We start from the raw sequence: 12,933 nt of genomic DNA, 5'->3' as shown, positions 1-12,933 counted from the left end.
CCGCCACCAGATGCTTGAGCAGTGGAGACATGTTCTCTGGAGTGACGAATCACGCTTCTCTGTCTGGCAATCCGATGGACAAGTCTGGGTTTGGAGGTTGCCAGGAGAACTGTAATTGCCTGACTGCACTGTGCCAAGTGTAAAGTTTGGTGGATCGGGGATTATGGTGTGGGGTTGTTTTTCCGGGGTCGGGCTTGGCCCCTTAGTTCCAGTGAAAGGAACTATTAAAAGAGACCTATTATGCTTTTCCACATTTTATGACTTATCTACAATGTTATAATGTTGGATGTTCATGTTAAATGTAACCCTTTTCACCATAGGCTCGTGATGAGGCAAGTACTTTATAAAGCAACATATATAAGTATTAAACCCCCTTAACCCTAATGCTTGGTAAAATGGTGAAAGAGACATCCCATTGTATCATAGACCTGTCTAGGAACACTATGATTCTCACTCTCTCTACTAACCAATGAGAGGCTGAAGGAATACTCTTGGTTTTAACCCCTATTGAATATTACCACAGAAAATACTGATCTACACAGTGTCACATCCCGGCTCATTGAATGTGACAATAAGGGGGAGACCAAGCAGGTTAAAGTGCCAAAAAAGAATGTTTTATAAAATAAACTATAAACAACATAACTATTTACAACAGAAAAAACTTGAATATCAGTGGCATCAGTGGTGAATGGAATGCATGGATGAGTGAAAAATGTATGAAGGTTGAAGGTTGACGGCAACTCAGGAAAAAAACACAATTTATCTTGTGAATCAATGGTTGTGTGGTTAGTGATGTTTGCAATTCAAATTAATTCATGATGGCAATGAAAAGGGGAAGCATTCAAATGATTCAGCACCTGGTGGGCTGGACAAAGATATGAGGTGTGTTGTTCTTTAGTGTATATAAGGTGAACCCTTGATCTCCACAACACGCTTCTACCATCTCACTGCAGAAGGTAAGTGAAACAATTCATTCTGCAAAGATTTTTCCAGTGACTATGGCAAATGAAATACTACTTTAAGGCAGGCATAACAGAAAACTGGAAGGGTTTTGCTTGCTCTAAATTCTGACCTCAGTGTGTTGCTCTAAACTGAATTATAATGACAGAAAATGTTTTGTCTCATGTGTGAGGCCGCTGGTTGTATCTGGTGCTAATTCCAGAAATATGCATATAAGACTGCAATGCATTGTTAAACTAATGTGAGTGTTTGTACTTTCAGGGAGCTAAGAGGCTAATTTTTAGTATTCAGTCACCATCTTCTCAACACATCAGTGGTAAGTCCTGACTGTATCTGCCCAATGTCTTTCAGTCCTGTTTCTTGTTTCCAGTATTCAGCTTTGTCCTTCTTCAAACTCAGTTTCACTGCTTAAATCAGGCACAACTATTGTTGTGTGACTGTCAAACACTCACAGACAGAGGCTTTAAAATGGTGGGTTAGCATGTTCATCACTCCTTTTTTTAAAAGGCTGTAGCCAGCACACATTAACCTATGTAAAATCAGTTAATCATGGTTTGTATAATTGATTTTTGTTATAAATGTCTAAAACATGTTCTCCTCTTTTGACCATGTCAGTTCTCCACTGCTGCAAAAATGAAAAAGCCAATCTTGGTTGCTGTGATCCTTCAGCTGGTGATCACAATAATAGAGATTAATGGGGTAGGTTGCTTTATTGTTATTTATAGTTGTATATTCTTCATCTATTTATGTTGTTATTGGTGCTACCATTATTGAAAATAATCCAATGATAACCAGCCAGTAACAACCAAGCTTCCACTGCCACTACAGTTTGACTGATACAAATATATTTTCCTTCTCAACTTTAACAAAGTAGTTTTTGTGTGACCTAAATAAACAACAGCAAAAAAATTAAATCATAGCTAAGGTGATAATTATGAATATAGTATTGTGTCTTTTATTGTAGAAAATGTTTTAGTAATATCCATAAAGTATATCTTGGCCAAAAAGCACTGCTTTGGGGTCTGAAAAGCAGCTTGATGAGAAAATGCTTTTCCCTCTCAAACCCTAACACTGTAAAGTTTTTAATCCAAAGACAAAAGCCACAGAGGATATTTTATTAAACCAATAGATTTGTCCTGGATGGCCTTCAAGATTTCTTTTTTTCCCCCAGTTTTCCAAGAGTACCAACACATTTTTGATCTACCGTGATACAAAGCAACCAGTCATCTCTTTTTCTAAACAGATTTGTATCTCTAACATCTACAGTATAATAACAATAATAAGCGGAATTCAGTCCTACATTCACGATAAGAGAGACAATGAAGATGTTTGAAATGATGGCAAACAAAATCCGTTGGCAGCTTTAATCCTGCTGTTTGCACCCCTGAGGAATAAAACTCAGCTAAAACTACCTGACTCTGACTGATATATATTGCTTCAGATAACATATTCATCGAGCCACTGCTTTATTGTTCAGTTATTACAACACATTACTCAGAAGGGTTGTGCTCCATCTAGAACTCTCTACTAAATCTGATTGTTGTGTTGATTTGCTTTGCACTGAATGTAAACGTTGATCTGCATCTCTGACTTCTTCTGTTCACAGTACCAATTTGGAGATATAATTGTGTTTCCCAGGAAATGTCTCAAGAACACCGCAAAGCCCTTGTACATGCACTATGCCATTTATGTGGGCCCAAAGTCAGAAAGAGACATTGGCCAAGGTGATAATGACATAGTTCACCGCACAGGTACGTGTAGTGAGTAAAAATTAAAGTGAAGTATGCTCATTTAAATATAGTGTAGGAGCCACCAATGTAAGTTTTTTTGCATATTCATGTTCATTTAAATGTAGTAGACATATTACTACATAATGTTGGATAAGAGAGAGGAGAATAATCACGACACAAATGTTTTGTCATGCCCGAAGCTCCTAATCGATTTTTGGCTCCAGAGATGTCTGATTTAGACACTAAATAATATTTATTTTCTCGTCAGACTCAGATGACAAACTAGAACATTTCCCAAATCATTATGTGTACATACCATAGATGTGTTTGTAAAAAACTTGTAGCTGGGTTCCAGGCTTTTGTAACTTGTGTACAGTTAAAGTAAGTAAGAAAGGAGCAAACAAAATACATAGAGAACAAGTACCAGATTTTGGATCAAGTTTATATACAATATTTCTAAACGTTTATTCTCACACACAGGTGACTGGGATAGGTCAAACTGCAGATTTGACAAACTTGCAAAAGTTAGAGATAATCATCAAGAGAAGAAGGACAATTACCTCGATGGCATTAAAGGCTTCAAACCAGGATCCCCGGACGAAATTGCAAAGCGAATTGAAAAAGCCTTGAAGAACTGTGAAAGATATGACCTCCTTACCAGGAATGTGAACACATGGCTACTTTTATACGTTATGGTGAGAGCCATTCACTGCAGGTATGTACAGTGTAAAATCTTTTCACAGAAGTTTGAACATCACCATAGTACCACAATAAGAATGTAGGAGGGACAGATATTTCCGATATACCAAAATAATAAACAGAGAAACACACAAGAATAACAATACAGTTAGGCGCCTAACAAACAATAAAAATTATTACTCTAACCAAAGGGGTGAAGGGTACTGAAATGATAGTACCACATAACAAGAGACATTCATTTAACAATTACATAATATAAGAAATTCATCATGCTCTAGCTTTGGTCATATTGTTTCCTGCCTTTCCATAAGAACTACAATTAACAAACCATGGGCCAGATTTACGAAAGGTTTGCGTCAGTAAAAACGTGTTCAAACTTGATATTAACCCGCAAATTAACGCGTAAGCTGATCTACTAAAGGTGTGCGTGCAGAATGAGTCTTTCAAAAGTGCAAAATATTGTATTGTTGTTCATTTACTACTTTTGTCTTAATGAATATGCAATTTAGGGCGTTTCAGTTTCATTGTGCAAAGTAATGGGAGGGTAACATGCAAATACATTTATTTACTACACGCAATGTGACCTAACAAGCCTAAACGCAATTTCATGTGAGTGTAACAGCATCTTTATTTAATACGTTGCCCTCCCGACTCTCCATGGCGGGAAACCATTAAAACACGCAAAGCACTCATTTAAACAATCCCACCTCCATTGTGTTTGCAAAATTAAACTTGCATCTGTTTTTTTTCACAGCATGGTTCAGCTTGTCAAAGTGTGATTAATGTTAGTAAAAGAGCACAAGAACTGCTGGCCAAAGTGAGAGAACACGTCATGGATGAAGCCAATTGTACACTTCACAGCTAACAAGGATCTTGGCAGTCAATCCTGTCAGCCTGTCCTGCTCTCTTCTGCTCTTTCCTCACATGACATGAGGTCCTGTTTGAAATAAAAATGACTGAGCAAGAACTTTGGTTCATTGTCCCTGTTATTGTTAGGAATGACTTTACCTTCATCTCTGCTTGTACACAAACTGTTCAACTCAACATGGGGTTAGACATAGAATATAATTAAAATGATAGACTGATGGTTATCTGAGTAAAATTACAGTGTCTTATTAAATATAATTTTAATATTATATAATATTGCATAAATATATTTGATGCTCAGAGGTTTTATGTAAGAAATTACACTGACAAGCACTCGCAAGACTAATTAATCCAAAGAATGTCTGCTCAATCAAACACTCATTCACCAGGAGCAGACTGGACTGGCCCTTTAACAACAATATAAAATAAGGAAGTTTAATAGTTTCTACCACACAATTAAAGAAACCTAAACAGAGCTGTGAAAACAGAAAACAGTCCCAGAAGGGTCCATAGAAAAGCTCAGACATGTATCTCTGCTTTTTGGTGCCATTCTTCAACTTTTTATTGTCATTTAGGATCTCCCAATAAGATTAATGGCGTTGACTGAGGGGACACTGTAAAAATGCACGGTGCATGGTGACATCACAATAAGGACATTGGTAGGTTTGCCTTTGAAACTATATACCGTAGACCAGCCACTCTGCATGGACACAAAGGTTTGAATCCCAAGTTCAGATGAAAAAATAATACCTCAGAACTCAGACTTCTTATGATAATAATTGTACACTGATTTCACGCTGAGAGGAGAGGAAAACACTGACAGATGATCCGTACTTGTATAGCGCCTTTCTAGTCTTTTCGACCACTTTTACACTACATCTGCATTCACCAGTCATACACTGAGCCTAAGTGCTCAAACAGAAACTAAAATTCACACTCATTCATACGCTGGCGGAACAGCTGTTCAGTATCTTGCCCAAGGACACTTCGACACGCAACCAGGGGGAGACAGGGATTGAACCGCCGACCTTCCAATTAACGGCCAACCCGCTCTTCCTCCTGAGCCACAGCTGCTCCAGATGGAGCGCAGACGGTCCAACAGACCAACAATCATGTGATGCAGCCCTGTTGGCCCCCCAGAAGATCTAAAGGGGATCCAAATGATCACAAATTTTTTTCACAAGACTGGTACCGGCTATATTTCTATTCATTTATATATATATATGTATAAATGAATATATATTTATTATATAGTTTTAAATGTATTCTTTCATCACTTCCCAGGAAACTCAACAAACGTAACCTATTGGCCTCAGGTGAAGATACCAACGATGGTCGTTCAGTCTTGGCCACAGGTAGCCTTAACGACTGTAACGACTGTCGTCACAGCAACAAGGAACACTAACGAACCAGCGGTATCGATGAACCCACTGAGGTTAAATAGCTGAGTTTCCCTGCCAGTCAGTCAGAACTGAAGAAGTCCTTTGGATGAGGGACGAAACGTCTTCCAGTCTCTTCAACCAAGTCCAGTTGCCCTTGATTTTAACCTTCGTTGGATAATGTGACAGTGGCATTAAGTTAAACATTTGTTAAACAAAAAATACACATTGAAAGTACATGCTGTTAATAGTAAAAGTATAAAAGGCTGGTGTGTCCCCTCTGTTTCCTCTTCATGTGCTCATGGTGACCTGGATAAACTGGAGAGAGAGAGAGAGAGACACATATCCAGTGTTATTGTACAACTAACACTCATCACCCACCTGGCTGTCTTGTCTTGGCTCTGAGTTATCTGAGTGTTTAAAGCTGCACTGATTGTTTTGTTGGAAAGTTTGAAGAAAATTATATTTCACCTAAAATTGTTAAGGCGAGTAATCAGCTGCAGAATGTAAGTCTAATATTCACTCTGCTCTTAGCTGTGGTTTGATCTCCACCAACTCCTGACAATATTATCTGTCTCTAACTGTGTCTGTCCATATGTTTCTGGGCAGGTAGTGTCAGTGGCTTTATCTTGTATTGGCTTGATTGCAGAAAACCGCCGCCTACTGGAGACGGTGTGGAAGAGCTAAATATTTCCCTAAGATATTATTAGCGACCAAAGCTAAAAAGGAGAGAGAATTTTGGACTTACATCCATCAGGTGGACAAAAACACGACTCCAAATACATAAATAAATCTTCCTCAATATCTGCTGGGTGTGTAAAGACGCAACTGTGTTTGTCATATAAACTTAAAATGTGATATGTCAGTGTCGTGTTTACAGCTTGCTTCTGCCGCATCCAAAGTGGGCAGAAAATAATGGTAAAAATAAATGTGTAGATGTGTGCTTTGTCTTTGTAACGCCACAAAACAAAGTAATAATACATCCTTAAAAGAAAAATGTTCACAGCTTTATTTTAAGTTTTTAAATTTATAATTGGCAGTGGTGTTTAGAGGTGGCAGTTTTGATCATTTCATGTTTGATGTCAGTTCAATTTAGATAGCACCTCCATAACATAAGTTTTCTCAAGACACAGGGGGGCCACCAGGAATTTTGGGCCCCAAGACAAAAAAATCTAATTCAGACCCCCTGCGCAGCTGTTGTTACCACAACTTAGGACCTAACTGTCCCATCAAAAGCTTTACATAACTCTAATTATAGGCTTGCAACTGTCTGGCTTCTTGTAGTTCAATACTAGCACTAACACAATATTTGCTGCTGGTGATTTGTACATGCATGTCTGCATAGAGGATGCAGTTCACTATTTGATGCAAGATTAAAAGCCACCATAAAAAATGTCTTTAACTGTCTCAATGTATTTTTATTGTAAAATTGAGATAAAATTATCTTATCATTAATGAAATATAAAAAAAAGCCTCCCTGTCAGTCAAATCCGCAGGCCACAAACCTGGGTCAACACCCTCTTTATGACTTCTGTCTTCTTCACTCATCATTGTAACTTTTTTTCCCTTCTTCCTTTGCTTCCACACTTCTTTCTCCTTCTACCGCGCGCGCGCGCGTGTGTGTGTGCAAGTTTCTTAAATAAAATCCCTTCATGATGGGAATAATAAAGTCTGTATCTATAGATGTCATTAACGGCCATAATTCAATCTAAATGACCGAATCAAACTGGATTATTTTAATATAGTCTGTAACTTACATGCAGGCTGAGATAAGCTGCTGTCCAGCATCCAGTACAGACAGGAAGGTGTTTTTATTTTATTTCATAATGATCATTATGTGAGAAAATAATTTGTGTTTGAATTTCTGTCATTAAGAAAAATTTCATTGTCTTTTTTGTCACGGTAAAGAGACAGAGACACAGAGAAATTCCCACAGACTCCCTGGCATTAACACAATGCTGCTCCCCTTCTTCACTGGGACAGGGAGGCTACAGTTATGGGGAGACTGGGCTGCTGCTGACTCATCTGTTGTTAGTCTGCTGAAAGGGGCAGGGACAATGATTTAATATGAATATCTTGCTAAACTTTTCCTTGTACTGATTAAATGTTGAGGAAATGTAGGCTAACACTAGACTGTAGCTAGCTAGCTTATCACTGTGTTTCTGGTAGTGTTGTGTCGTTCAATGAACGTTTCGTTCATAAGACCTAATCATGTGTATGACTCGGGAGGAACGGGTTGTCTCAGTGAGTGATTCGTTCATTTTCACGCATGCGTGAAGGATCTTGGACTCTCACGTTCACTCGTCACACGGCAGCAGCATGGGCTCCGTCAGCACAGGAAGCAGAATTGATTAATTCATGACTCTCAACTGTGGGTCTCTAGATCTGAGTCGTTCATTTGTCACGTGACAGCTCCTACTGTTTAGCAGAAATGAACGACTCGTTCAGCGCTCACATGGGTCCTCCTCAGTCTTTCGTTCACTCGGCAGGCTGAGTGACTGCCAGCGCCGGAGAGTGAGAGGCAGGTCGGCTGTCAGGTAACAGTCACTGGACTGACATTATATAGCTATTTTGTTAATTATGTGACATTTTATAAAGCATACCGTTATTACAGCGCAGTGATGTGGTGCTTTATAGTTTTAACACAGCCGCACCGTAACTTTAGTCCTGCTAGTGTTTAACATTACAGCTAATAGCTGATGAGAGTTGTTCTGGGTCCACTCCACTTCAGAGTCCTGACAGGGTTCTACCTGGAGCTGAATTACCTCAGAGTTCGTCTCCTCTCCAAAACAAACAGACCCGGTAATTAAAACATTAAAACACAGCCACGTAGCAACGTTAGCGTTAGCTCTGTAAACAGCTAACAGCTGATCCGGTCTGCCAGAGAACGCAACGTAACGTAACCTTTTTATTTACCAACAGAGTCGTGCTGTTGTTTCACAGCTCGTGACTGGTGAACAACCTGCAGTGTTTGAGAGCAATGTGCTCATGTGTGTTTCTCTGTCTGCAGAATCAGGACCTGATGTGGCCCATTCTGCGTCCAGAACTGCCAAACTGCTGCGTTTATATGTGTTTATTTTGTTCCTCTCTCTGTGCTGGAGTTCTTTAAGAACTTGGTGGCTTGATCCAGATTATTATTAAATTGGTTGAATTTTAATAAGAGTGTGTTTATTCACATAATGTATCAAGCTTATTACTTCAATATATTTACTGCAAATCTGATTAATATTTTACTCATGGATAAGGATGTTAGGCTGCTGTATGAATGTGGACTTCAGAGATAATGATAGTAATTATAGACATAAGCCTTTATTTGGCCGGTCTGGTTGTATACTCGGGAAAGATTGTGAAAAGAGAAGGATTTAGGCGGAGTAGTGGACTGCATATAGACAACATATTTCTGTGGTTTTTACATGGTTTGAATTTGGTTGTGGGCCCAGGGGGGTTTATATAATGATGATTTACAGTAATCAGGAGGTGAATTTGTGCATTATACTTTGTCAAATAAAGCAAGCCAGGCAGCCTTCCGTGTTTGAGAACACTAGAGGGCTGCAGCGCCGCAATAACCAGCCTAGTTCAAATGAACAAAAAGATTAGTGTTACAGTGTGGTGTGGGGACAGAGTGGACCCAAACGCAACTCTGGGGAAGAACAGGCTTTATTGAAGGGGATACGGGGTTGAGGGAGTGGAGGTGAGGGAGTGGCGGACGCCGGGGAAACACGGGCACGGGGAACCAAGGAGACTGAGACAAGGGAGCCGGGGGCACTGGGGACCGAGGAAGCAAGGAGGTACGGGGAGGAGCCGGGAGGACGCCGTGGAAGAGGTCCGAGGGGAGAGGGCAGGGTGGCGAGCGCAGCTGGCGGAGCGGAGGACGGAGGTGAGTGGACCTGGAGGGGAGACAGACAGACAGGGTCAGACACAGCTGAGACAAAGCACAGGGAAATAGAAAAGATGCAGAATACGTGCCAGCTTGAATGGTGAAGTGGCACCGGGTAAGGAGCAACGACGATCAAGCAGGGGTTGACTGGAGAACCGGGGTAGAAGTGCTGTCAGAGATGAGGCTGATTACTGGCAGGTGTGGCAGGCAGAGGAGGTGGCTGACGAGGTGCAGGTGCGGGTCGTTGGCTGGGCTCAGGAGCGGAGGGAGAGAGAGAGAGAGAGCACACACAGGGAAGGAGACACAGGGAGGCAGGCAGAGTACAGGAAAAAACAGAACACCAGGGGAAAACAGAATCACAAGCAAAAAGGGGGAAATAAACAGGACACTCACCGTCAGCCGGGCTGCCACCACACCAGTTAGTTCATTTTAATGAACAAGATTTGAATGAGTCTGTCAAAAGACTCGAACTTGCCATCACTAGTTTCTGGCGCATCTACTGACTGCAGCTTAACACCGTCACTGATGAGTGCGCTAAAGCAGGACCAAACTATTTCATGCAGATGCAGGGGGCTGGTTGGTCAATATGGAGGTGTTACTTTTTGGTCAATTTGGATTAAAAACAAAGACACCATTCATTAGGGCTCGAGCATGAAACATGCGAGGTCCCTATTGAAACTGAAGGGATTTTTTATTTTTTATTTTCTGCAAAGTAAACTCAGTTTTGGGGGCCTAAACATGCTCAAAAACTCACCAAACTTTTTATCTTTTTTAACTAATTATCAACTTCCTGTTGGGTTTAGGGCATCACTCCATGAGGCTCTAAACCCAACAGGAAGTTGGCCATTTTAAATTTTATGGTCATTTTTGGGTAATGTACACACTCTGTACTTTAACGAACTCCTCCTACGGATTTAGTCCGATCGACTTCTAAAAGCACTGACAATGAAAAGTTGCGCTATCTGTGGCGGAAGTTGTTATAACTTCAGTGTGCATGCTCAGATCTGCACCAAACTGTACATGTAGGATGAGTCCCGACCTGAACACATCTATATGCCAACAAATACACAATGTCATAGCGCCACCTGCTGGCAACAGGAAGTGTCAAGTTTTACGCTGTTATGTACTACTCCCAACATATTTGCCTCACCTTCTTCAAAACAGTCTCAGAAGAGCCTTAAGACATTAATGATGCTATGTTGTGAATCTTGTCAGTTTTCGGATAACCGTGTGTCCTTGGCGTGGCATCAAAGTTCGATGCTTCGCCATGACAAAGGAGGTTGTTGCAACTTCGCTGTACAAAACAAAATTCTACAAATCACGCCCTCAACACATCTACATGAAAATATTCACTGGTCATAGCACCACCCACAGGTAACGGGAAGTAAGTCGTTTCTGAAAAAAGGTGGCCGCCTCACACCTCGACGCACTACATGTGCGAGGGTCCGCCCAACGCTGCATGCAGCTTTAATTTTATTATTATATATGAAATATATATATACTCAGTGATGATGGTTTATATAATGTATAATATAATATAATCTGATATTAGTTTTAACCTATTTTTTGGATTCTTGGAATTGTCCTAACTTTTTCCCCGTATACAGCGCCCACGTATACACTAAAAAACAATAAGCCTCTAATCTTTGTCCAGCCCATCAGGTTTTGTTCTCAGACTCATTTGAATGTTTCACCTTACAGCAATAGGATGTTAGTTTTCAAATACATTTACATTGTACAGCGCCCATGTCAAGACACTTTTCAGATGCGGCATGTCTAAACTGTACTCTTAATAATATTACACTGTAAAGTACATTATTTATTTGTAGTGTGTGTGCAACCGTCTGCAGCAGTGGTTCTTAAACTTTTCACATCAAGGACCCCCAAATGTACACAGATTAGTCCACAGACCCCCATATGATAGGAATTTTTTGCATTTAGATGTTTTATTACAGAAAGTGTATGAAAACAATGACCAATGATCGTTATGTTACTGTATGGATGGAATTATAGAGAAAATAAATGATTGCCCTTTTTTGCTGGGAACCCCCTGGAACCATCCTCAAGGGGGGTGATGGCAACCATGTTGCCATCATCATCAGTGACGTTGCAGACTGAGCCTGCTGGTAGTTACCTGACTAAACATTTGTTCTAGATAATTGACTCTGGAGCTCAGGAGCTTCAGTTCAACCAGCCGGTTCTCATGTGCAGTGATGACGGACTCAGATGTTCTTGGTAGCAGAAGCAACATTAAAGCTTTGGAAAAAGTGAGAGGAAACTTACGTCATCATACTGAAATGTGGCATTGCCAGTTTGAGTTGTGTCTCTCCTTCGGAACTGGTCTGAAACACACACACACACACACACACACATTAAAACATCCTACTTGATGAACATTTTAAAAACTTTTAAATGCTTTTCTAATCTTGTTTGGTCACATCTTATCTTTATCTTGAAGTTAACATTTGTTTCATTCAGAAAATAATAAAGAAGTAGAAGAAAGGTCCTCTGTCAAAAACGGACAAGCTGAGCTACAGGAGATCCAACAGTAAAAAAGGCAATGTGTTGAAATAGCTGATATATCTACTAAATAAAGCTCTCAATGAGCTGCCAGTGTTAGTTCTGTTAATGTTTGAGTAGTGGAGTTTATTGTCCTTTTTCTTTTTTAATGCTGTCTCAGATTTCATGCTTTCCTCAGCCCACTCACCGGTCAGCGCTCTGAGTCTTACACAACAGCTCATGAAATCATCAAAGGTGATTCTGCTGTTTGTGCTGTAGCGCCACATGATGCTTTTCATGGCCTGAGGACTCAGATTATAACCTGCAGAGGAACACATACATCTTTACATAGATGGCATTAACTTCTTACAATGAGAAAACTCACCTAACATTTGCTTCAGAGTGATTCACACTTGGGCCCCAAGTGTCCATGGGCCCCTGCCCAGAATGCCCAATTAACCGTTTATTTATCTATGTCTGTTTATTTATGTCTGATGCGGAGTTGAGATTAATTGATAAGACACACAAAACATAGCTTTTGAAATGTGGGGGGGACATGTCCATGTATAATGGCTCCTACACGTATGCTTTACATTTCCAACAAGGTCACATATAACTTCAAATGAGCTATTTCTTTTCTAGCATAACTTGACCTTTTCAGCTCATAGAGGAAACTTTCCATACTCATACCTTCTTTTGCTGTTATGATCAATCATCTGAACAAAAACTTTAAATCACGTCTTATTTTCATGGGAAAGGGAATGTAGGAATCATGTCTGCCAGCAATCAGCACTTATGATTTTTTTTTCTTACTAATGCTTTGCAGACGATATACAACTCTACCTATCCTTCCTGACAGATTGTCTCGGCACGGATCACGGACGGACTCTTGTATATATATCTGCATGGATAAAGGCCACCT

The 12,933-nt window shown here is 40.2% G+C and overlaps 3 long non-coding RNA genes across 3 annotated transcripts; 2 read left to right on the top strand and 1 right to left on the bottom strand.

Annotated features, from left to right (window-relative positions):
• Positions 1-892: 892 nt before the first annotated feature.
• LOC119887687 lies at positions 893-3,347 on the top strand. The gene is made up of 5 exons (XR_005441795.1): positions 893-956; positions 1,222-1,276; positions 1,576-1,659; positions 2,567-2,711; positions 3,171-3,347. It is a non-coding gene; the product is annotated as an uncharacterized LOC119887687 (long non-coding RNA).
• A 7-nt stretch (positions 3,348-3,354) lies between these two features.
• Positions 3,355-4,356, top strand: LOC119887686. Its single transcript, XR_005441794.1, has 2 exons — positions 3,355-3,405; positions 4,144-4,356. It is a non-coding gene; the product is annotated as an uncharacterized LOC119887686 (long non-coding RNA).
• Positions 4,357-5,890: 1,534 nt separating this feature from the next.
• LOC119887685 lies at positions 5,891-12,341 on the bottom strand. Its single transcript, XR_005441793.1, has 3 exons — positions 12,220-12,341; positions 11,796-11,854; positions 5,891-5,953 (listed from the first exon to the last, which is right to left on the bottom strand). It is a non-coding gene; the product is annotated as an uncharacterized LOC119887685 (long non-coding RNA).
• Between the last annotated feature and the right edge of the window lie 592 nt (positions 12,342-12,933).

Source organism: Micropterus salmoides, unplaced genomic scaffold (assembly GCF_014851395.1).
Source record: "Micropterus salmoides isolate LMB-PRFRI ecotype aquatic unplaced genomic scaffold, ASM1485139v1 Ms_hic_scaffold_4259, whole genome shotgun sequence".
Taxonomy (NCBI): domain Eukaryota; kingdom Metazoa; phylum Chordata; class Actinopteri; order Centrarchiformes; family Centrarchidae; genus Micropterus; species Micropterus salmoides.
Note: the sequence above shows the minus strand (reverse complement) of the source record. Positions and strands in the feature narration are given on the sequence as shown.